At 47.2% G+C, this 24662-nt stretch overlaps 1 protein-coding gene across 1 annotated transcript in view; it reads right to left on the bottom strand.

The window, feature by feature from the left end:
• Window positions 1-888: 888 nt before the first annotated feature.
• The window catches only part of LOC127060951 (5E5 antigen-like), an 808761-nt gene continuing 784987 nt past the window's right edge, over window positions 889-24662 (bottom strand). Inside the window, exon 3 of the mRNA XM_050986291.1 lies at window positions 889-1026. The gene's annotated coding sequence lies outside the window, so the exon portion shown is untranslated. The remainder of the gene's footprint in view (window positions 1027-24662) is intronic.

The raw sequence follows: 24662 nt of genomic DNA, 5'->3' as shown, positions 1-24662 counted from the left end.
CGTTTGTGTGACGTGTGGGGAAGAAGGGTCTACCTTTGGTCGTCCCGGAAACAAGTCGGTAAAGCGGAGTATGAAGGATGGTGTGTTTGGTGTGGTGACTCCTTTGAGCACCTTGCCACTGCTAAGGTGTCGCATGACCCACCTGAATGGCTGATGAGGGTAGTGGTCTGGGCTGGCTTGCCCTCTGGCGACAAGCCCCAACAGCAAAAGCACACAGAAATACCGTTGATGTCTGAGTCTCACCCGCGCGGCTCTCTCGGGCGCTGCTGGACGGCTTGGTGGTCCGTCCTCTGGAACGGGGATGTACGCGTCACGAGGACGCCCCACGAGCATGTCCTGTAAACAGAAACTCACAACTCTCATCAGTCTCATTCTGCTCATGGTTAAGATCGGGCTTGATTGACTTAAGCGGACACCATTTAATGTGCCCGTCCTTTTTGACAGCCGCATATCCCCGCCCCGTGAGCACCAATCTCCAACCCTGTTCCCACTGCCCCAGTTCGTTTTTGATCACCACCCGCGGGCCCTCCTCTAATGCTCGAGGTGCCCAGTGTTTCTGAGCTGGACTGTTTGTTTCATCCCCCCTAGGGTATTGATTTAACGCTAGCAGCGCAGTTGCCAGGATGCGCGCTTGGTCACTCGGGGGAATGGCATTGGAGAAGCCTTCTGCCTTTGCTAGCACTTCTAGCTTAGCTTTCAGAGTCTGGTTTGCTCTTTCGACGATGGCTTGTCCGGTGCTGTTGTATGGGATGCCCTGCACCAAGGCGATGTTCCATTTCGAAGCGAATGTCTGGACTGCCTTTGAGATGAAGTTTGGGCAGTTGTCTGTTTTGACTTGCTTTGGAACCCCAAGCCATGCCATGGCTGTCAGCCAATGTTGGATGGTGGCTTTGGAGTCCGTCTTGAGATGCTGTGTGGCCACAATCATGCCGCTGTACGTATCTACAGTAACTGCGAGCCACGCTCGAGGTTTCAACAGCTGGCATAAGGTAAAGTCTGTTTGCCACACTTCTGAGGCTTTGAGACCTCTGGGGTTGACACCACTCGACCATAGTGGCAACTTCTGGCAGTGAGGGCACGTTGCGACGACGTGCTTTGCATCTGCAGTAGAGATTCCGCACTTTTTCGCAAGCGCTTTTGCTCCGATGTGAAGGGTTTCGTGCAACTGACGAGCTTCTTTCAGCGTCCATACGCCCTTTGCTGCGGCGTCAGCTTTGTCATTGCCTATCTGGTAGAACCCTTTGATCGGGTCGTGGCTGTTGACGTGGATGACTGATATGGTTCCTTTCCGTGAATAGAGTGCTTCCTCCAGCATCGTTGCCACTGGGGACACTGACACGCCTGGTCCGGACATGGCTAGGCAGAGTTTTGCCACAAATATGGAGTCAGTCACAATGTTAAGGTGTTCCTCTGGGAACAGTCCGCACGCTAGTGCCACAGCTGCTGCTTCAAGCTGTTGGACTGAAAGCGTGGGGTCAGTTGCCTTGACACATTGCCACTGTTCTCCTAACTGCCACACTGCTGCCGCGGTGGAGGTCTGCGATGATGCGTCCGTGAAGATGGTTGGTCCTGCCTGTGGTCGATCGACCACCTTGGGTGGGAGGTCGATATCGATGACCGTGAGCAGCCGAGTCCAAGGGGGTTTCTCTGCGTAGCGAATTTCTCCTCCAAAGCCTGTGAGGGCTATCGCTAGGTACTCCGATGTTGTTGTTGACTGCGCAGAGAGCTGTTTGCGGAAAGGCAAGCTTATCTTGGACGGCTCGATGCCTAGGTGTCTTAGGGCGAGTTTTCTGCCTTTCATGATGAGGTTGCTGAGGCACTCGACTCCCGGGGAAAAGGCTCGTGACGGTTTCCTCAAGACTACCCATAGTATCGGTTGGGCCTTGTCAGGGGGTCCTTGGGCTAAGGCTCCCACTCCCCCCTTTTTCGTAAAGTGGACATACAGATCGACTGGAGCACTTGAATCCCATCTGGTGAGCATGCTCTCTGACATCTGACGTTCGATGAAGTCGAGCGAGCTTGTCGCTTCTGGTGTCAGGGTTTTCTGCTCCCATGGGTTCTTCCCTTTCAAGAGGTCATTTAGAGGGTCCATGACCTCGGGAGGAATCAAGACGATGTTGCGGAGCCACTGCAAGGACCCTACCAGCTGTTGCATGTCGTGCAGCGTCTTGATGTCCCGGTGGATTTTCATCTGGGGAGGGGTTACGTAGGAACTTGTGATTCCCACTCCCAGGAAGGTCACGCGTGGTCCCTTTTTTATTTTTGCACTCGCCACCTCAAAGCCATTCGTCTTCAGGGTCTCGGAGATGGTTGACACCAGCTGGTCCACTTGTCTCGTGGTTGGTGCTGCGATCAGGATGTCGTCCATGTACTGCACGATGGTTACCGTCGGATTGCTTTGCCGGACAGGTGCTAGCGCTCGGTCCACGGTGATCTGGCAGATGGTAGGGGAGTTGAGCATTCCCTGTGGAAGCATCCTCCATTGGAAGCGTAGGTTAGGCCGCTGGCTGTTTGAGAAGACGATGGAAAAGGCGAAACGCTCTTTGTCGTCTTCATGCAGGGGGATAGAAAAGAAGCAGTCTTTGATGTTGAGCACTGCACAGGGTTGCCCTCTCGGTATCATCGAGTTCATGGGTAGCGATGTTTGGACAGGTCCCATAGGCTGGATTCGCTTGTTCACCTCCCGCAAGTCGTGTAGGAGACGGAAGCCTTCACCAGACCTCTTAGGTATCACGAAAATTGGAGTGTTCCATGGACTTGTGGAGGGTCCTATGTGATTCTTGTGTAATTCACGGCTAACCAACTCAAGGAGGGCAGTTATTCGAGGCTTTGACAGGGGCCACTGATCGACCCACACTGGGTCTGCTGATTTCCAAGTCAGCTTGATGGGCAATGGTGGGTATGCTACAGTGGCCCCTAAAATAAATTTGTCACCCTAACATCCAGCAGGGCAAGGGCATCTCTTCCCAGTAAGGGTGGACAGTCCGACATCACATATGTAGTGAGGGTGATGGTTCTTCCCGGTCCTCTCTCGGTGCAGAGGGTTATTGCCACTGGTTGGGTGCTCTTGTGGGCTCGGGACAGCCCTCCAACTCCGCCCACCATGGGGGCTGCTTCTAGCTTCCATGGTCGAGGCCAATGTATGCCTGGGATGACGGTGACGTCTGACCCTGTGTCCACCCAAAAGGGAAGGCAGATGGCCGAGTCGTCCGAGCTGTTGTGGAGACGACACACTGCCCACACGATCAGTGGGTGCTTGCCCACCTTCGCGGCAACGGCCACCCACGGGTCCCGTTCCCATGCTTTCATGGCCAGAGCCACCCAGGGACCTCTTCCCCAAGGGGCTGTTTGTGGTATTCCTGAGGCGCAGGTGGGTTCGGTTGGACCATTGGCTGGGCAGCAAAGTTGGACATTTCTTGAGGGGTTGGCAGTGGTGGGCACGGGAACCCTGTGTCCCATTGAGGGTTGCTGTAGCTGGGCCGTTGCATGTTTCCAGTGGGAGGAGGCTGGATACGGCCCGGGTGCCTCCTCCCTCTGCCGTTTCCCTGATGCTTGGGTCTGCATTCCTTAGCTACATGCCCTTTCCTGCCACACGCCCAGCACGGTCCATTAGGTTTTCCCTGGCGTGGTGGTGCAGCTGCTGGTGACTGTCTTGATTGGGGGCAGTTTATTGCTGCCTGCCCAGGCTGGTCTCCCTTAAAGCGTGCTATCACACTCGTTATTACAGTGTGAACTGCTGCTTGAATGGGAGCTAGGTATTCTTTGTTTGCAACGTGTCTGATCATGTCAGCTATACTGGACCCCTGTACTCCGGTGACTTTAACCAGGAAGGCATGTATCGCGGCTGCGGGTGCCCAATTCGCGAAAGCTATTCTTATTTTTTCCCAATCGGTGAGTTTGTGTTGCGATTGTTTCCCGATATTGCTTAAGGCTTTATTCGGTTTCGTTTGAAACAGCGTTAGTTCTGCTCTTTCAGCTTCCGAGTCCCATCCGGACTCGGCCAGCTCTTCCGGGCTGTCTGAGCAGCTGTTGCTTGACTCAGAGTCGGAAGTGGACTGCCGATAAATTTCCGGCACTCCGTGCCGTTTCTTTCGGCTCCAACCCCGCTCCTCCCTTCGGGGGTGGTACCGCTCCTGCCCCCTGGGCTTGCCCTGCCTCCTGCAGGGAGGGATCTCTCCCTTATATGGTGGCAGTATTGAGCGCGGCCCCTGATCGAATCTGCGCTCTTTGCCGCTCCCCCGCGCATGCGCGTCAGCAACTACTCGCGCCTCCGGGCTTTTCCCGCCGTGGACTCGCGCGCCCCGCCCATCTCCTGGATCGCCGGCGCTGTGTTTTGCCATGTACGGCGGCGGCGGCGGCGGCAGGGCCGCCCGCGCGTCCGCGCCAGCCGCCCTCCCGGCGCCCCGGGTCCTCTCCGCCAGCTCCCCGCAAAAGGACCGCGCGCGCCGCCGTGCCCCCGGCGCTGCACCGCCGGCCGGCGGGGAAGGGATGGACAGGGGAGTCGCGAATTCCCGGAAAGGTTCCGTGGGGGGTCTAGGACCCGGCGGGCTCCGCGGAAGGATCGGGCTCGGGCTCGGGCTCGGGCTCGGGGAGGGATGGAACGCGTCCGGCCCCTTCTTGCGGGGTTCGGACCATTCCCTTCCCCTGGGGTGCCCCCGCCTCCTGCTGGGGGAGGTCCTTGCCCTATAAGGACCGAATGTGAGCTGAGCGCTCTGATTGGTCATACGCTCCTGCGCGGCGGCCGCCCCGTCCCCCCGCTCACCCGCACATGCGTTGTTAAGCGGGCTGACTCCATTTCCGCCCGGCGCGGGTTCCTTTCTGCCCTGAACACACGCCTCCCCGCCATTTTCAAACACATATGGAGGGGGTGCATTCCTGTCCTCCCCTTCGGGGCTCGGCGGTTTCGCCGCCACCCTCGCCTCCTCCGTGAGTTCCTGCCAAAATGACCGCGCGTTCTCCCCCCCCACCGATGGTAAGCCGATCTGCTCGGAGGGGTCCGGCGTTCGCGGCTTTTCGCTGCCGGTTTGTTCTAAGTCCTCCGCGGTCTGTGTCGCCGCGCCCATCCTCAGCTGCGGCGTAGGCAATAAACATTTGCTCGCAGCTTCCCACGTCTCCTGTTCTTCTAATGCCCTGCGTAGGGCCTTCTCTACTTTCCCCCACGCTTTGAGGGCTTTATCGCTGCCTGAGGTTTTTAAAGCGGCAGTGCATCTTTCCCACACCTCCGAATACAATATATCCACGGGACGTTCAATCGTCCGGAGCTCTAAGAGTCTCGCAATAGCAAGATTAAAATTCCTGAGCTCACATTCAATCCTCTTTTGCTCATGAGCCAAACTTACGACCTTCGCGAATGGTTCCATGTCTCTCGCTGGTCCGGGAGCATCCTCCCCGCCGCACTAGACCCGCTGTGCAGCCGCCGGCCCCTGTCCAGGTGACTCCCGCACCCTGGGTGCTGGATCTCGGGTTTCGGCACCAATATGTAGCCGCTGGCTACGAGGCGACCTGGTTCTCGGATACGGCACGGTGACCCAAATACAGAGTCACTCAGTCCATGTGCTGCGGACACCAATGTGGTGGATAGCAAATGGCGTTTATTCAAAGGTTTCAGGGGTATTTATGGCCTAGGTAGTTTGTGTCACTTCCTCTGCCCTTGTCCTGGGTGCAGCCAAGGTCAGACTGAAGGTGAGGAGGGGTCTTCCTGTCTACGCGTAACAGCCCGAGATCTTCCGGCCGCAATCCCTAACTCTCCCACAGGCTCGTTGCCAAGCCCTTGTCTCCACCCCCGTTCCCCTGGCAACTGCCCCTTTTTGTTACATTTTCCCCTCCTCCAGAGCCCTGTTCATCTCCCGAAACCCCCCCATCCTTCCAGAAACTTCTCCCTTCCACAGGGGGTGATTGGGCAGGTGCCCCGAGCCCCTCCTTTGTTCGTGTATCACTTGTTGCCACCGGTGTCAGTCATGTTGAATTCCCCTCCTCAGTTTCTCCCGATTGGTTCTTGTACACCCATTTATATACTGCTGCTCCCCTTTTGTCCTTGTCTTTTCCCGCCGGATTCCGTGGAAGCAATGATACATTAAAAGCACTGGACTACACCAGGCGTGTTAAGACCCTCTTTTCTCTCTGGCTTCTCTGCTTTGCCGCTCCTTGCAATACTGTTGCTGCTTCTGCCGAAGGCACAGCCCGGACGTCCCTGACAGATCCGGGTAGTGCCCCCCGCTGCTGGCTGCTGCTGTGCTCCGAGCTAGCCCCAGCCGCCTTCCCCCCCCGCTCGAGGGAGAGTGAAGTGCATTCGACGCAGCAGCGCGGCAGGGGCACACACAAGCGCATCATCCATGTAGTGTAGGATGATTGTCTCTTTTTTCTGGGCGCGCACTGGGGACAGCAATGAAGCCACGTACCACTGGCAGATGGATGGACTGCATTTCATTCCCTGTGGCAATACTTTCCAGTGGTAGCGCTTCATTGGGGCTTTTCGATTGGTGGTAGGAACCGAAAAGGCAAACCTTGGAGCATCTTCCAGGTGTAGAGGAATATGGAAGAAACAGTCCTTGATGTCTAGGACAGCCAATTGCCAATTTTGGGGAAGCATTGCTGGGGAGGGCATCCCTGGTTGGAGAGACCCTATGTCCACAATTCTTTTGTTTATTTCTCTTAACTCTTGGAGGAGCTGCCACTTATCCTTCCCTGGCTTTTTTATTACAAAGACTGGGGAATTCCAGCAGCTAGATGTCTATGCAATGTGTCCTTTAGCTAATTGTTCTTCCACTAGCTCCTTGAGCGCCTTTATCTTTTCATTACTTAGTGGCCACTGTTTTACCCAGACTGGATCATCATTCAGCCATGTTAACCTGTGGGCGAGGCGCTCCACAGTGGCCGCTTTTAAAAATCCTGGGGTGTCTTAGGAATGACCAGTTTGACTCCCCACTGGGACATGGTGTGTTTACCCCACAAGGGAGCTTTGTAATTAGTAACAAATGGACGGACACTGGCCAATTTTCCGTCTGGTCCCTCAATTTGCATGATGCTTTTTGATATCTTTGCCAATGTGACTCCTCCTACACCTTGGATTTGGCCAGCCACGGGCTGCAAATCCCAATGTGATGGCCACAACCTTTCGGGTATGATTATCACATCTGCCCCTGTGTCAAGCAACCCTTCCACATGGAGATGTTCTGTTCCATGCATCAGGTTGCATCCCATGATGGGTTTGTCCTCGCCAACCACTTCTGCCCAGTATACACCAGGTGCCTTGTCATCTACCGAAACGTCTGCTGGGACAGGAATGGCCTGGGCGATGATTTGCCCCTTGGCCAAATAGAAGGGTGGCTGTGGACAACACGCCAGGAGAATGAAGTTAGGTATGCCCCGTTTGATGGTCATGGGAGCCACCTCAATCTCCATGGGTGTGTGTGCAGTGTCCCCAATAACAAAGTACTCACTGTCCAATTTTGTGCAATCTTTTGTCAAGTTCTGCGAGTCCTCAGGTAGGCCCACTCCAATGACCATCCACTGGGTAGACCTGAAAGCAAAAGCTTTGGTGGTCACGAGCTTGAAGCCCTTGTGAGACCACCAGATTTTATCGTGTAAATGGCAATGTTGTTTTCCCGCATCCCACTTCCCTTCCTCCCCCCTTTCTGTTTTGAGGGAGGTTTTCCCTTCAGGGAAGCCCGCTGCATTTATGTCGTGGCGCTAGGCGGGTTCGCACTGGCTTCGGAGTTTTTTGGTGTGAAGGGTGTCTTTTGTTGCTGGCTTTGAGGGCAGTCCTGGGCAAAGTGTCCTGGTTTTTTGCATATGAAGCAAATGACATGTTGAAGTTGTTCTGGTGACATCTGTCGCCTCCTGACTCCTGGAGATACAGCTGCCACCGTCTCTGGGTTTGTTGGCCTTGACCATGCCTCCCGTGCAGCAAACAGTTCCGCCTTCCTAGCAAAGGCTTCGATCATCTCTGCCAGTGTAGGCGGGGGGTTGAGAGGCAGTCCCAGGAGCACCCTGGTGCAGACTTCATTGGCATTTCTCTGTGCCATCTCTTTCACTATTTCCATTTGTGTCTTGGGGTCCCGTACTTGTCTCTCAACCTGTGCACGGAGTCGGTCGACAAACTGCAAGAAACTTTCTGAAGGAGATTGTTTAATGTCAAGAAAACTACCACTAGGTTCAACAGATGGTAGGTGGTTAAAAGCCTTGTATGCAACCTTTGAAACCTTATCTAGAATGAATTTGGACAACACCCGAGCTTGGTCTTCAGGCTTATCCCACTCCTCCTCGCCGCATAAATGTTCATAAGTAATGTTATTCTTTTCTAAATCTTTGGCACCCTGAGGGGTTTGTTTGAGTTCCTCCACGAGATCTCTGAGAGATCTCTTCCAGGAGCTTTCCCATAGATCAAACTCTGACTGGGTAAGCAGGCACCAGAAAAGATCCACTATATCAGTAGGAACAAATTCAAGGGATGTTAATGTAGCTCTCATCATGCTTCTAAAAATTTCACTACTTCTCCCAAATTCTAATTGACTTCTGTATAACTCGCGCTTTGTATGATATGAGAAGGGCTGATAGGTTCTAGGACCAGCCCTACCACCTGTGTATTGAAAAGGGGCTACCAAGGGGATTACTTCTTCCTCCCGGTTTTTGACTCCAAGGTTTCCCTTTTCAGCCCCACCCCCGTAGGACCCAGCAGGGAGACCACCCTGTCCCCAAGCCCCACTCCCATGAGAACTGGGAAGGGGACCACCCCCTCCCTCTGTCCTACTGTCTTGGTAAGCAGGCACGGAAACACCCTTCACCCCACCCCCATGGGGAATGGGAGAGAGTACACCCCCTGCCTCTGCCCCCCCCACCCCGGTGCCTTGGTAACTAGGAGGGGGGACATCCCCTCCCCCTGCCCCACCCCCGCGGGAAGCAGGCAAGGGCCCACCCCCCCAGCCTTCGGCCCCACCCCCTCAGCCCTTGGCCCCACCCTCTTGGGACCCAGGAAAGGGGGCCTGGGAAACAGGCAGGGAGGCGGGCCAACCGTGGGAACCAGGGGCGGGGTCATGAGTTGACGTAATGGGGGGCAGGGAGACAAAGGGAGGGGGAGGAGCGTCCGAGGGAAGGAAAGGATTGTGCGACTGGAAGGGGTTGGGGACAGGTGGGCGAAAGGGATTGTGGGGAGAAGAAGGGTAAGTGGAGGGCTGAAACACACGGATGCCGCCATTTTGGGCTCCGGCCATGCGGTCGGCAGTATCCTGAACGCCAACCATGTGGTCGCAGCCACTTTGGGAAGTGGGGGGGTGAGAATGCGAATTCGGGGTAACAGAAGTTGGGTTAGAGGGGTACAGGGAAGGTGCTCTATCAGCCTGTGCACAACTGCCAGGGTACTGAGAGAGAGGTGGGAGGCCAGGGAAGCAGTGGCAGTGCCAGTTACCCTGAAATTGCCGGATAGCCTCGCATGACTTTCTCAGTTCAGAGGCAGAGGGAGTGGGAGGAGCTGCGTGAAGGGGAGACTTGTGCTAGCCGTCCTTAAGAATCCCTCTTTAGGACTGCTTTCCGAATCACCAGGAACACCGGAAAAAACTGAGACACTGTCCCATCTCCCTGTTCTGCTTTTGCTGTTAGCAAGTTTCCTATTTTGTCCCAGGCAGAGACAGAATGAACATTCTGCTGTGCAAACTGAGGGAAATGTAAAGAAATCCACCGAATGAACCGTTTCAAAACTGCTTTGGAGACTGTAACGTTTCCACTACTTAGGGTGTCCAAAACTTGGGTATAAATGCCTCTCTGTGTAGCAGAAAGCTTACCACCCATTTTTGCTTTCTGCAGCACTCAATCTACCTTTTATACAGCTAGTACAAACAAAACTGAAAGCACTGAGTCCACAGCCAATCCGGGAAAGAATCTGGGCAGCCTCCCTCCCCCTCCTCTCCGAGGGAGAGACGAACTGCTTGCGTAAAAACCGTGCGGCTTTTAAAATGGCGGGCGCCCGCTGCCGGCTCTCCCGCGCCACGTGGGAGCCGCCTGTCTTGGTTCGCCGCAGCTTGCTGGGGTCTGCCGCTGCTCGGGCGCGACCGCTCACGGCAAAAACGCAAGCCGCGGCTCTCCTGCCACTGCTCGCGCCGCCGCCGCGGCGAAAGCTGCCTGTAGCACTGGGTTTACCGCGAAACCCGCCCGCACTGCAGAATTGCGCCGAGCGCAGAGGTGCAGCCGCTTTTCAGAGCCGCGAGCCGCGGAAACCCGACCGACGGAACCCCACTTCCGCCGAGACGGCACACAGACAGCGCCGAGCCGCTCCACCCGCGCAAACCGCGCAGAATTCGCAAACCTCCTCGGAACCGGGTTTCCTTTCACTGGGAGCTCACCCCCACCCTCCGGGGGCTCTCCCAGGGTCCCACTAACACTCGCGGGGAATACTCACCCCGCCTGGGGACTGTGGCTGGCTGTGAGAGCTGTATAGAAGTCCTCGTCTGGAATCTATCCGCCGTGGGCGCGGCGGGTTCTCGATCCCACCCTCTAGACTTCTTGCCAACCAAAACGTGACGAAGAAATCAGAGGCAGATGAAAGTCCCAAAAGCTAACGTAATCCACTAGTGGAATTACCAGCTCCTTCATGGCCGTCGTGGGAGACGAACATGTGGGGCGCCACCTGCAATGATCCGTGTTTTTCCTGGGCCTTATATGAGTCCAATCCGGCTAGCTTAAGACTCTAGCCCACACGGACCCGCATAGACGGAGGTAAAAGACGAGAGGCGCTCTTCTCCACGTGGGTGCAAGTATCCTGTTTATTGGCTTGGGGCAGGACACAGGTCATGGGTCACCTAGGTACAAAAGAGGGATTGGAACTCTCACACAGGAGGTTTTATACCCTAGGGGGTGAGGGGCGGGGGAGAGAGAACTGGAGCCAATGGGATGCCATTGGGGAGGGACGAAGTACCTGTGGGACAGACCAGGTGTGTGTAACAGGGGGGGTGTGTGAGGGGGAAACCATGTGATGAGGGAGGTGGAAAACCCGTCACCAGTGTAACAACTAAATAAACTACTTAGTGCAATACAACAGAAATCCATTTTGATTTAGGTGAAATGCACAGCTTTAAGTTAAGTCTGTAATTTGAAAACATAGCTATTTAGTCTGACTGCCTGTTCTCGCAAAAAGCCTAGGCTCAGAAAAACTGCTTCAGCGTAGGACAGAGATAAGGGGGAGGAGACAGAGGGAGACGGAGAGAGACAGAGACTGCTGAGGGAGCAGGTCAACCTGATCAAGGAATTCTTTCTGATAAAGAAGAACTAGTGCCAAATGTCACGCAAAATTTGTAAAAATGAACATGTATTAACCTATTGTGAAATTGTATGCATATGTCTTTGAGAGAGAGATAAAAAGGGACCTGAAGTTCCCAGAGGTACGCGTGCCTTTTAAGGGGAGTAATCTCCCCATGCATCCAGTGCTGCAATAAACATACCGGTTTGCAACTTCCACAAAGTTGTGGAGTTTTTGATTTTCTCCGCAAAACATTTTGGTGAGTCAGGTAGGAGATTCCGTCTCTGTCCCCACAGGGCAGAAGAGATAGAGGGACCTCCTAGGCGCGCCCCGAGATCTTCCCGGAGGAGCTCCGCTGTCCGCTGTCCGTTTTGCGTTCTGTGGAGACAGACAAGGACCTGCTGGAGTGCGGAGGATTCAGTATGTATTAAGAGTGCCCCTGGGGGATAGGAAGGCTGAATAAGTCACTCAGAGACGTCTGAGTGCTCAGCCTGTGCCTGCAGGCAGACCAGTAAATAGAGTGGCTGGGAGGCGAGAGTTCACTGTCCGATAGAGCAGCCGCTAGCAACCCTGGGGGTGGGTTCGAGTGAACTCGTGCGTGTGTGTAGCGTCCGGACACTGTATTGCTGTGTAGTTCATGCATTGTGTGTGTTTGTAATTGTGTGAGTGCATGGTGTACAAAGAGAGTATATCTACAGTGCGGGGGGTTTCTACCCGCGACTGAAGGGGCCGAGTGAGGCCTGAGGTACCAGCCGGGGCAGGCTATGGGGCAGGGAGTGCCCTGCGGTGAAGTAGAACAAGTGGAGAAACGTTGGTCAAGATGTGTATTGTGTTTAAAGGTAGTGATTTGTGTAGATCGGGCACATTTTAACTGTGAGTATGAGCTCAGGGAGCTCCTCTGCCCTGGTAATTAGACTTTATCTCTAGAATTTTGCTGTGTGCTGTTATTTTGATTGTGTCCAGAGTGTGTGAAGACCAGAGGAAACTCATGTGGGTAAATGCTGAAGCGTATTGTATGCTGTGTTGTGTTGAGAAAAGTGGGCACTTTGAGAGATATGCCCTTTCCCGGTGAGTTTGTGTGGTTCTTCCCCCCACATTATGGTAATTTGATGCTCGAATTGTATAGCGGTGTTTGTGGAGATTTTAGGATTTTGTTTGCAACAAATGTAGCATTTTACACAGAAGAACTAGGGTATGGTGATTTATGTTTAACTGTGGTAAAAAGAAATAAAGGAATTCCAAGATTCGCCCCCCCCACAGCAATTCCAGCCCTGACTTGTGAATTTGAGATAAGGGAGAGAGCGGTGTTGTCTGTGTTTGTGGGCATATCAAAGGTTTTGCTGTAACAAGCACAGCCTATCGCAAAGCAGTAAAGTGAGTGCCAGTAAAAATGCTTGAATTAGATTGTGAGAGAAGAGAACTAGAAAAAACTCAGATTTTGTAAAACAGAGTTTAGATAGAAGAGATGAATGAGTTTATGAGACTTCAGTTGGTAATATAGTAAGTCTGAACTGAAAACAGCCCGCCGTAGAGCTTAAGTGATAAACGCCGAAGTGATAAACGGAATAGCCTGCAAGCAATTCCTGAGAGCTTTTGGTGCATTGAGAAGCTGGCACCTTGTGTGCAATGCAGAGTTTCTGTGCCTTAAGTGTAAATTTAAGGTTCCTGATCAAGCCAATTCGGAACTTGAAATCTTAAAGCTTATGTGTGGAAGATCACATCTAACGCCTGCCACCTGAAAGTCTGTGTGTGTGGGAAAAACTGAGAAAAGACGACACTGTGAGGCTTGGGTAGAAACAAGATAGTATAAAGAGAAAGAGAAAATGAGAATTAACCAGAGCAAAGACGTTCCTGAACTAGCCCCTTTGGGAGGAGCTCACTGGGAGAAAGCTGCCAGTAGGGGCGGCTCAGAAAAGAAAAGGATTTATAATACCTTATTATAGTTAATGCTGTTTTAAAATAAGAAAGGAAATGAAATAAAGTCCCATATCTTGATGTAGTTTTATTTTAAGAATTCACACAGAATGGCAGAATAACTGTGGGTTCAGAGCTCCCTCTGACCTACTGGTGTTAGCCTTTGAAAAAGAAAACAAAGCAAAGAGAAAGCAAATGAAACGTGTTGTTCAGCATGCAGCATAAGATAGCAATGTATGAAGTCAGAGAAAGTTTATCATACTGAAATGCAAAGCGATTACAGCTCGCAAAATAAGTACTTATAATTTATTAAAGAGTCCTCCTAAAGTAAAATAGGATAAGGAGGAATTCCCCAAAAGGGAAGAGGACTCAGACGCCAAAGGCATACCCATTCGCACCCATCCCCCTCCTGGCAGTTCGTCCGGAACTAGGAGGTAACTAACCCCTCTTTTAGAGGCAGTGAGACCAGAAAAAAGGAAAAGGGTGAAATTTTAGTTGATACAGGAGACATATACTCAGTTTTAAATAAAGCTTTAATACATGTGGAGAACCATTGTGTTATAGTGTGGGGAACAACTGACCAGTCTGAAAAGGCATACTTTTGCAAATCTTTAAAGTAACATGTGTACTTAGAAGCTTTTGTATATGCCCAATTCTCTAAACATTCTCAAATGAGGGGGGTTACTCTGGAGGCAAATGATATATAGAGATATTAGAACAAGTATTTTCAGAGGTATAGGCTTCTGCTGTACCAGGGAGGGTGAAGAATGCACCCCTTCATAGGAAAAAGGCTTAAGAAAGGAACACAACCAGTGAGAATTAAGCAGTACTCCCTGAAAAGAAGATAGGGAAAAAATCAGCCCAATAATCAATGGTACTAGATTGAGGACTGTCAATAAGATAACAAGGAATTTATACCCTGTAGTAGCAAATCCATATACTTCACTAACTTGTTTAACACCTGAGCTACCCTGGTTTATTGTTTTAGACCTGAAAGATGCCTTCTTTTGCCTCCCTATCCACAAAGCCAGCCAGAAAATTTTTGCATTCAAATGAGAAAGCCCTGAAAGCAGTGCAAAACCCAGCTCACATCGTCCATGTGCCTCAAGACTTCAAAATTCCCCCACTTTGTTTAAGAGCAACTTGCAAAAGATCTGGAGTCATGAGAAGCTCCGCAAGAAGAAAGAAGGCTGTTGCAGTACGTAGATGACCCTCTAGTAGCCACTCAGACGAAGGATGCACGTGTGGCCTAGATAGTAAGCCTTTTTAATTTCCTAAGACTCCAAGGATACAGACTATCAAAGAAAAAGCCACAGGTAGTGAAACAGAAAGTAATCTACCTAGAGTATGAGGTGAGTGCTAGGCAACAGACTCTAGGGCAGGCTCGCAAGGAATCCATATGCCAAACCCCAAAACCCCAAACAATAAAAGAACTCCGAACCTTCTTGGGCATGGCAGGGTGGTGCCGGCTGTGGGTTTATAATTATGGCCTGCTCGTCAAACCCCTCTATGCTCTTATTGCCAGTGGAAACAGAGATCTCCAGTGGACGAAAGAAGCCACCCAGGCCTTTCACCAGCTAAAGAGTGCCCTCATGTCAGATCCAGCCCTGGGACTTCCAGATGTAAGTAAACCATTCTTTATATTTTCCCATGAAAAACAAGGAATTGCCTTGGGAATACTGGCCCAGGACTTGGGTCCATACCGGAGGGCAGTTGCTTACTTCTCCAAGCAACTAGATGCAGCAGCCAAAGGATGGCCAGGTTGCCTCAGAGCTGTAGCAGCAGTCGTACTGAACATTCAGGAGGCATGCAAGTTTACCCTGGGACAAAAAATGACTGTGCTAGTGTCCCATACAGTGTCCACAGTACTGGAAGTAAAGGGTGGCCATTGGCTTTCACCACAGAGGTTCCTGAAATACCAGGCCATCATGGCAGAGCAAGATAATGTAGAGATAGTGGTGACTAATATTGTCAACGCAGCTTCCTTTCTCAGTGGAAATTAAGGGGAAGCAGTGCACCACGATTGCCTGGAGACCATTGAAGCTACCTACTCCAGCCGCCCAGACTTAAAGGACACTCCTTTGGACGATGCAGGGACCTGGTTCACTGACGAGAGTAGCTACGTTGCCAATGGAAAGCGACATGCTGGATATGCAGTGACCACCTGCAGAGAGGTAATAGAATCCGGACCCTTACCAACAGGCACCTCTGCACAGAAGGCCGAGATAATTGCCCTGACCCATGCCTTAGAAATGGCAAAAAGAAAGAAGATAAACATCTACACAGACTCGAGGTGTGCATTCGGAGTCGTGCATGCACATGGAGCCATCTAGAAAGAGAGAGGACTTCTGACCTCACAGGGAAAGAACATCAAACATGCACAAGAGATAATCCAGCTGTTGAAAGCAGTTCAGCTGCCTGAAAAGGTAGCAATTATGCATATCAAGGCACACCAAAGAGTGAGCTCAGAATTGGAAGAAGGAAATGAGCTGGCGGATAGAGAGGCAAAAGAAGCAGCAAAAGGTGAGGTAACCCTAATTCCAGATGGAGAAATTTCCCTTGAAGGTAAGCCAGAATATAATAAGAGAGATAGGAAATTAATTGAAGATCAAAAAGGGACATATAACCAAGAAGTGTGGGCTACCACTGAAAAGAAGCTGGTAATCTCTTCCCATTTATTGTGGTCACTAGTAAGGGAAGAGCACCAGAAAGCACACTGGAGAATAGATGCGCTATACACCTACTTGATTGAAAGAATAGTTGCTAAGGATTTATATGCCACTATTACTCAGGTGACCTGACAGTGTGATCTTTGCCTCCAGACTAACCCCAAAAAGGCTCCCAAGCCGAAACTCAGTCAGATTGGGAGAGGCCATGGGCCTGGACAGCAGTGGCAAATTGACTTTTCAGAACTCCCAAGGAAAGGGGGGTATCGGTATTTATTGGTATTAACAGATACATTTTCAGGGTGGCCAGAAGCATTCCTCACCAGAACTGTCTAAGCTCGAGAGGTGACCAGAGTGTTATTACAAGAAATAATACCACGCTTTGGAGTTACAGCCACAATATCCTCGGATAGAGGATCACATTTCATTTCCAAAATAGTGCAAACACGTGGCTGGAGCTCGGAGCAGGAAGCTAGATGGGCCAGTACATAACATACAGCCTGGAGATTATGTATATGTTAAGTCTCTTACAGAGAAAACTTTGGAACCACAGTGGGAGGGACCGTTCCAGGTGCTTCTCACCACCTTCACCGCAATCAAGATCAAGGAGCAGAATGCCTAGATCCATCACTCTCGAGTGAAGAAGGCCCAAGAAATCCCCTTGGAGAGTGACATCAAGAGACAATGAACTGAGACTAAATCTTACATGGGCAAAAATGAGTATATTGCAGTCGGGAGTGGTTCATACTTTCACTTGCAGAATTGTTTTGTATATATTTATAACTGATCTTGCTAATTTAGAATTGGAGAATACTACAATGAGTAGCTATGTTAACATCCCTATCAAATGTACACGGCAAAGCACTGGGAGACACCTATTGTCGTAGGAGTCTGCATTAAGTAAAAAAATTTACTTATTTTCTAGGAAAGGGGGGAATGAGACAGAGTAGAAATTTTCCAGGTTCCAGAATAGAAATCCATTTTGATATAAGTTAAATGTACATCTTTTAGTTAAGCCTTGGAATCTTAGCTGTTTAGTCTGAGCTCAGAGAAACTGCTTCAGTGAAAGACAGAGATAAGGGTGGGGGGAGACAGGTCAACTTGGCCTAAGAATTCTTTCTGATAACAAAAGAACTAGTGCTAAAGTCTGTAAAATGAATATGTATGAACCTATTGTGAAATTGTATGCATATGTATTTGGGGAGAAAGATAAAAAGGGGACCTGAAGATCCCAGAGGCACGCATGCCTTTTAAGGTGAGTAATCCCATGCTCCAGCGCTGCAATAAACATACTGGCTTTACTGCTTTTACAAAGTTGTGGAGTTTTTGATTTTCTCCACAAAACACTGTATCTCTGTAATTTTGTGTTGTTTTCTCAGTCCCTCACAGGCAAACACGTAAGATTTGGATCAAAGTATACTTGACTTTTCAGTACTCTACTTAGATACCAAAAGAAATTTGTGAAAACAACCACAAAGATTTATTGTAAAGGGTAATTACTTTGAATTTTCTACCAGTCAAATTATAATCTGTTCTAATTTCATTTTCTCTTGCTCTTAAAAGCATTCCTATATTTGCAACTGATAATCTTGAAAGACTTAAGATGGGAATTTTGCATATTACCAAAACGATACACGAACTTAAGAAACTTAAAAATACAGTGAGCCCTGAGCAATTTAGAACTAATGTGGCAGCAGCTCCACAGTTAGCAGTTGTAAAGAAAATGACACAAAGGCTTGAATTGTATCAAAATAGAGCAAACAGTATATGGAAATAATCTTTATAGCAAGATGGTCACCAGCTACTTGTAACTTCTTAAATCCATTTGACAATATATATAGGCAACACTTTCCTGCCTAATTTGAGTTCTGTGAAAAACACCCATCACTTGTTTTAAAATATTAAAAGTTTATTAGTAATAAAATAGTTAAAAGAATAGTAATGAAAATTAGAGCAATAAGAATTTGGAGAATCAGAGTTAGGACAATAAAAAAAAGCAAAGAATTATGGACGTCTGGATGCTCTCCTCAAAAAAGCATGTCCGCTAACAAAGGATTGACCCTTAAAAGTAATAGCCTGTTGCATATTCATATATCTCATACATGATGCAAATATTCTTTGAAAAAAAAGGATGTTTTCGGGTGATTGTCAACTCCCTCCCTGTCCTTGTTTAGGGCAATATTGGGAGAGAATCCCCAAAAAGGGGGCCCCTCCAGAAAGCAAACCCACACAGCCCCTCCCCCTAACCGGTTCAGGAAGAATTCCTCAGGGAGAAGTGGAAAGAACCTGTTTATTTAACAGGCACAGCACCCCCCCAGCACACAAAATGAACAATACCGGATGACACAACTCTTTCACCGCTCTGAAAAAGATGACAAATTCAGAAAGTCTCTCCTGGGGTGGTCGCTCTGTTATCAGTCCCTCCGGCGCTGGGGCAGCTGCTGCAGCCATGGGGTGCAAATTCTCAGTGTTCCCAGGTCCCAGTCCGCAGCAGGTTTGGGTAGGTCCAAACAGGAAAGGGGAAACAGTCCAGGAAGGAATTTGGACTGTTTAGCTAAATTAACTAATGAGAAGAGGAAAAAAGCAAGAGCAAGCAGAAGCAAAGCAGAAGCAAAGCAGAAGCAAAGCAGAAGCAAGAGCAGAGTGAAAAAGCAGGGTAAAAAGCAAAACCAGCCCTATGTATGTCTGTATGTCCTGCCGGCTGTGAGGGAGTGGCTGATGAGAAGCCAAAACAGAACTTTTCCTCTTCAGAGCCAGCCTTGAAGGCACAGAACATAATATCCAGCATAAATAACACTCACAGATGGGGATACTAGCATCCTAACGTCACCCTAGGACACTCCCTCATCTTGTAAATCAATCATCTTGGTCCCTCAAAGTCTGGTTCTTCCCAATAAGGAGGCAATAATTCTTCTCTTGACTTTTTGGTGTCTTGTTGCTGTTATCTCTCCTTGAACTAGATAGAAAATATTTCTTACATCACATAGTTTTTGTAGCCTAAAACTATATTCAACGCACTGCTTAAAAAGATTAGTACAGCACTACAAAAAAGGATTAATGCAACATAACTTTCCAACCTAACACATATAGTATTCATTTTAAAATTTGCGAAAAGCCAATCATAGAATATGCATTTTTCACAAGTTCTGTTTGGCTAACAACTTTCTAGAACTAGTCAATAAGTTGCAAATTAGATAAATTCCTTCCCTCTTTGAGACACTGCTCATGATCAATGAGTTTCCTTTAAAAGATATTTGGAGTATCTACTGTTAACTATTTTAATAAAGTTCAGCCTTTGCTCACACTCCTTAGTGCTATCTTGTATAGATGATTTTTTAACGTGTGAAAAATGCCAATCACTTGTTTTTAAAATTTTTAAAGTTTAATAGTAATAAAATGGTTATAAAAATAGTAATATAATTAGAGTAATAAAAATTTGGACAATTAGGATTAGGACAATACAAGACAATAAAAAAAAAGAGTTACGGACAGTACAGGTACCTTTTTCTGGGCAAAAGAAGCCAAAAATAGGACACACGTTAACAGAGGATTAGCCCTTAAATGCAATAGCCTGTTGCATACTCATACATCTCATACATGATGCATAACTTCGATTCAAACAGAGGATTCTCGCTGGTCAGTGTCACCTTCTTCCTCTGAATCCTGACGGCATCTTCAGGGCTTGAGCAAGGCAGGAAGAAGGTAGTTTCATCTGATAAGAGAGCAATAAATTATTTTTCTCTGAAAGATTTAGGTGTCCGGTGGCTGCTATCTCAGTATGAGTACCTCATTCCTCTCTTTAAAAAAAGTATCTTACCTAGCATAGTTTCTATTTTAACATTATGTTATAACCTAAAACTATATTTAACACACTACTTTAGAAAATTAATACAGCATAACTTTCTAACATAACACATATAATATTCATTTTAATATTTGCAAAAAGCCAATCATAAAATACGCATTTTTCACAATGTGCTTCCTACATATTATTGTGTTTATCTATCCTATGAGCTATCACATTGTCCTGGGGTGACTGTATGATACTGTGTTCCCTATCATCTCCGTTATGCCCAGACATGAGTCCTGTACCTTTAAAGCTAGGTTGGGGGGGTGGGGGGGAAGCCAGTGGAATTCTTTTGGTGGTCTGTGTTCAAAACACAGATAACTCCCTTGTTTCCCTGGGACCATGGCTTCTTCTGGAACTCTTCACCTTTGCTCCAGATCGAAAAACCAGACCAACACTAGGAGCCCGTGCCGCAGCCCAGCTCCGAGCGGGACTCTAAAAAATCCACTATCTTTCTCCAAAACGAGAAGGTTTATTATCTAACTTTTTTTTTTTCCTTGTGCCTACATGCACCCTGCTTGTTAAATAAACAGGTTTTTTTCACTTCCCTCCAAGGAAGTCCTTTCAAACCTGTGGAGGAGGGGCTTCTGAAACCTGCCTTCCATTAGAGGACAAATTCATCTCAGGACGTTTCCTCCTAATGTGTCTCAACCTGAGACACACGTCTATTACATTTTATGAGTCTGGATGTCCATTCAGTACAGACAAAACAAACAAACAAGCAAAAAAGCAATGTTATGGACTTTGAAGCCCACTGAAGTCCCCTGCTCGGCTTGGCCAGGAGGAGTTGGCTAATAATGGGAATGGGAACAATGGAACTAGCCAGAAAATAAAAAACCCCACACAATGTAACTTAAATCTAATAATCAATACATGAAGATAATCTAATGTCAAAATGGCTCAGTGATGCATAGTAAATGCACAATTTCTAGACAACTATATCATATTCTAATGTGAGAGTTATATTTTTGGCCAACACAAATTATTGAACAGAGAGCTTCTAAAATTAAACATTGGTCTTATAGCTAAAGCTAAAAAGTCAGCTTTTGTGGTTAGAAACTGTACCAAAGTCAATTTTCCTTGTGGGTCAAGCACAGAGTACACATAATAAAAGAATTGCAAGACACATGTTGCAAGAAGATAGAAAAAAGACAAAATTATCTGGTTGTTATATTGCTTTTCTTATTCAAAGTTGCTAGTTCAGTGATAACAAACAAATAAGGAAACTCTAGCAGAGCATATAGAGAGAGAGATATGTAGAAGGGGATGTAATACTTGGTGCTAATGACTGCCTAAAAGACTACGTATATCCGTTCATTTTTTGGCCTATCACAAAAATTCAGCTCTGGACAAGAAAAGAAGAGGAAAAGAGATGCCAGAAGATAAGATCACTTTAGGTATACATCAGAATCCTCAGCATTTATAACTTCAGCTTTTTTCTGGGTATCTACCTTAGTATGACAGTACAATCATGACCTTTAAAAGCTCACGCTTCAGTAGTTCACAGAACTATTACCTTGTTTCAGGGCAGATTCCTTTTCGTCTTCAATTTATCTTATTTTTATACCAAAATACCTTACATGAAGCTAATATAAAATTGGAGAATTATCACATATTTTTAAAATGTCTATTCTGACTATGGAGGCAATACTCAAGATACCCTGCTGGGTACGGTAGAAGGAAGAATGACAGAGCTCCTATGAAGGAGCAGTGTGCCAAAACAGAGCTATCAGATCAACTTCATATTCCATTATTTCCTGATTTCTTGCTCTTTCATTGCACAGACAACTAGCTAGCATTTAAAGGAACATACAAGGATGATATAAGGGTCTCCTTGAACCAGGTCTTATAAGTTTTTGGAGATTTATTGCACACCCGAGATAGCTCAGCCACCTCACATGGCATAAAATCAGCAGAATGGCTTCTGTGGCAGTGTTGGAAACAGAAAAGTTTTAATAAAAGGCAAGATAACAAAGCTCTTTACAGAGAAAAACCAAGCCAGGGCAAGAGGTTCTTGCTCCTGGTAAAACACCTCACAAAAGCAATTTGTTCCTTTGTTCTCTTCTTTTTTTAGTAAATTGCTTAGGCAGGACTTTTTGGCTTCTGTCCAATTTGCTATCCTTAAGTTTGAGGTGAAGTCCCCAAGGTCCTATGAGGCATCTTTTTACCTAATTGAGGAGAGAAACTTCTGGGCTTTTTTCCTTTTTAAGGAGACAAAGGATAATTTTTTCACTCTGTCAACAGGGGGCACATTCCTACAGGTGGGTGGAGCTGGTTGTAACATATTTACCCAAGTACTTTGATGTGGTAATGAGTTTGGTTTAAAATATTAATATTATATAAATGGTAGTTGAAGTTGACAGTAAATACTGAATAGACATATCAAAAGGACATCATGTCATCGTTACTTCTCTTGTGTTATGTCTAATATTCACGTTGTCACTTGCTCCATATATATCTATTTTCTTAAAGAAAACTAATTTTTAAAAATTATACCAGAACGATGATTGAGTGCGACAGAAAAAGAAAAAAGGAAAGAGTTTAAGGATCTTGCTACCCACAACAGATTGTGACCAAATTCCCAGGACTAGTGTTTGATTTGTAGCGATAATTAACACTTAGTTATTTGGTCTCTTCTTGATTTTTTAGGACATTAAAGATACAGGGAAGAATGAAGTCTAAAGTGGTTGCATTTTTTTAGTGAAATAGAAGCATCATGAAAGTGCTGTTACTAAAAAACTTTTTTTTTTTTTAAGTGATGCACAACTTTTAAGTGTTACATAAGCATTCATGAAGATATAGCATTCATGCAGATATAGCAGAGATCAAAACCACTCAGGAAACAGGGGCAGAAAGAAGAAAATAGAATTGAAAGTGGTGTGAAAAAATGTCTCAGCTACATGTTTCCAGTCATGTTCAAAGGCAAAATGTTCTGATTCCCTTATGTGTACTACAATGTGGTTTCTAAATAAGATATTACTTGCCAAGAAAGCCAATATTGTTTACAATGTTTCTAAATTAGAGTCCATTTTAAAAAATTCTCCTGAGTGCAAGAACCTTAGCAGAAGTGTCTCTGCATGATTTATGATCCCAAAGGTGCCACATACAGGAGACTAAAATGCAAAATGGGTATACTGGACTGAAAGTATTGCTGATGTGATTTGAACAGAGATCTGAAGATGGAAAATATAGTATAATCACAATTTCCCGCTGATTTAATATTGACATAATTCTGCCCATATGTATGCATAATTATGTTTGCAAAAATACTTTTTGTGCCTTTTGAGCTTGTTAACACTTGTATCTAATTGATGTTGCTACTTGCAAACCACTTCTAAACTAATATCCCATCAGGAATGTCTCCATGCTCAGCTACTAAATTGAGTTCTGCCGAAGCCTACCGGAACCCGGGCTAGCTCTGTATACTCCGGTAGCCATGACAGGAGTGGGGAACAGCTGGGGACTGGGGTTTGCCCACAGCTGAACCTAAAGAGCTGCAAGCTCTGCAGTGCATGCTGTTACAGCCACGGCAGGGACCAGGCAGAGGAGGCTCTTTGTCTTGAGGTTCCACTGGGAAAGTTTATTCCAGGTGGAGGGAGCAGGACAAAAAGAGCCCCTCACCCTCGTATGCAAGGGGTTTTGTTCAGATACAAGTCAGGGGGTGGATACAAACAGCTAACCAATAGGGAATCCTCAGGGGAGGAGTAAGGGGATTACATCAACACTGTGGGACCAATCAGGATTGGGGAAGGAGAGGGAAAGGTCACAGGGGCCAATGGGGCATTGTGGATTAGGGGATTTCTAAGTGGGTGTTTCAATCAGGGATTGGGCCAGGGCAGGAGTGGCTTGAGGGACAGCTTTAAGGGAGGGTACAACTTAGGGAAAAACCAACTTGGGGAAAACATGGGGGGATAACAGAATGAACCATTTAACAATAACTTAATGAAATAAATGCGAACTGCATCAGAGTTCAAACATTTTCGTAGGAAACTTAGTTTTATTTTTGTCTCCATAGACAAAGAAAAAAGTTTTGAAATTTTTATAAAACCTGCAAAAAGGGGGGAAAACCTCAAACAGTTTACATTAATAGAGAAGCATTTTAAAAGCAAAGGGACTATTTAAGCATTGACTTGATTCTTTTCCTCCTTGGAGTCAGTGAAGATTTTCAGTAGAAAAATCCTATCAGAATGCTTCAGTAGTAAACGGGCATTTGTACTTTTGATTAGAGATTTAATATAAGCCTATTATTTTCCAAGAGAATTATACCAATGGACGATGTATGGACATATATACATGCCAGGGAAAGAAGATATGTGAGGGAAAAATTCTTTTTCTTGTTTGGCTTTTGACACTAACAAAAAGTTCATGATTTTGAAGTCAGCTTATTTCTCATTTGACGTAAATGATTATAGTATTTGGGTTGTAAATGAGAAATCACATTTTCTTTCGCCAGTGCTCTCCTGCCACAGGCACATTGGACACATCTCTCTAAACTTATGCAAAGGTCCACTTCTCTATTTACCTAAAATAGAGGAGGTAGGAGGAAAGGAATTGCTTGATACAGTTCTTTTGCCTGAAGGCCAGCATGCACAAGAGGTACATAAAATCATTTTGATAAATATAATTTTTGTCACATAAGCAGCCTAGTTTTTAAAAAATTATTCAACTTGGCAGTATTCACCAAAGTCTAAATATGAAGTCCTAAATTTAGACACTCATTCTTAAAGTCTTCATCAAGAAGCCAGTGAGAGCCAAAACTTCTATGCATCTGCAAGGCCAGACAGAATCATAGAATCATCAAGGTTGGAAGAGACCATCAAGATCATCAAGACAAACTGTCCACCCAGTACTGCCACTGTAACCCCTAAACAACTAGACTCTATCACCCAGCACCAGATCCAGATTCCTCTTGAGCACCTCCAGGGATAGTGACTTTACCACTTCCAAGGGCAACTTATTCCAATGCCTGACCACCATAATAGTGAATTTTTTTTTTTAATATCTAATC

This window comes from Serinus canaria, chromosome W (assembly GCF_022539315.1).
Source record: "Serinus canaria isolate serCan28SL12 chromosome W, serCan2020, whole genome shotgun sequence".
NCBI lineage: Eukaryota > Metazoa > Chordata > Aves > Passeriformes > Fringillidae > Serinus > Serinus canaria.
Note: the sequence above shows the minus strand (reverse complement) of the source record. Positions and strands in the feature narration are given on the sequence as shown.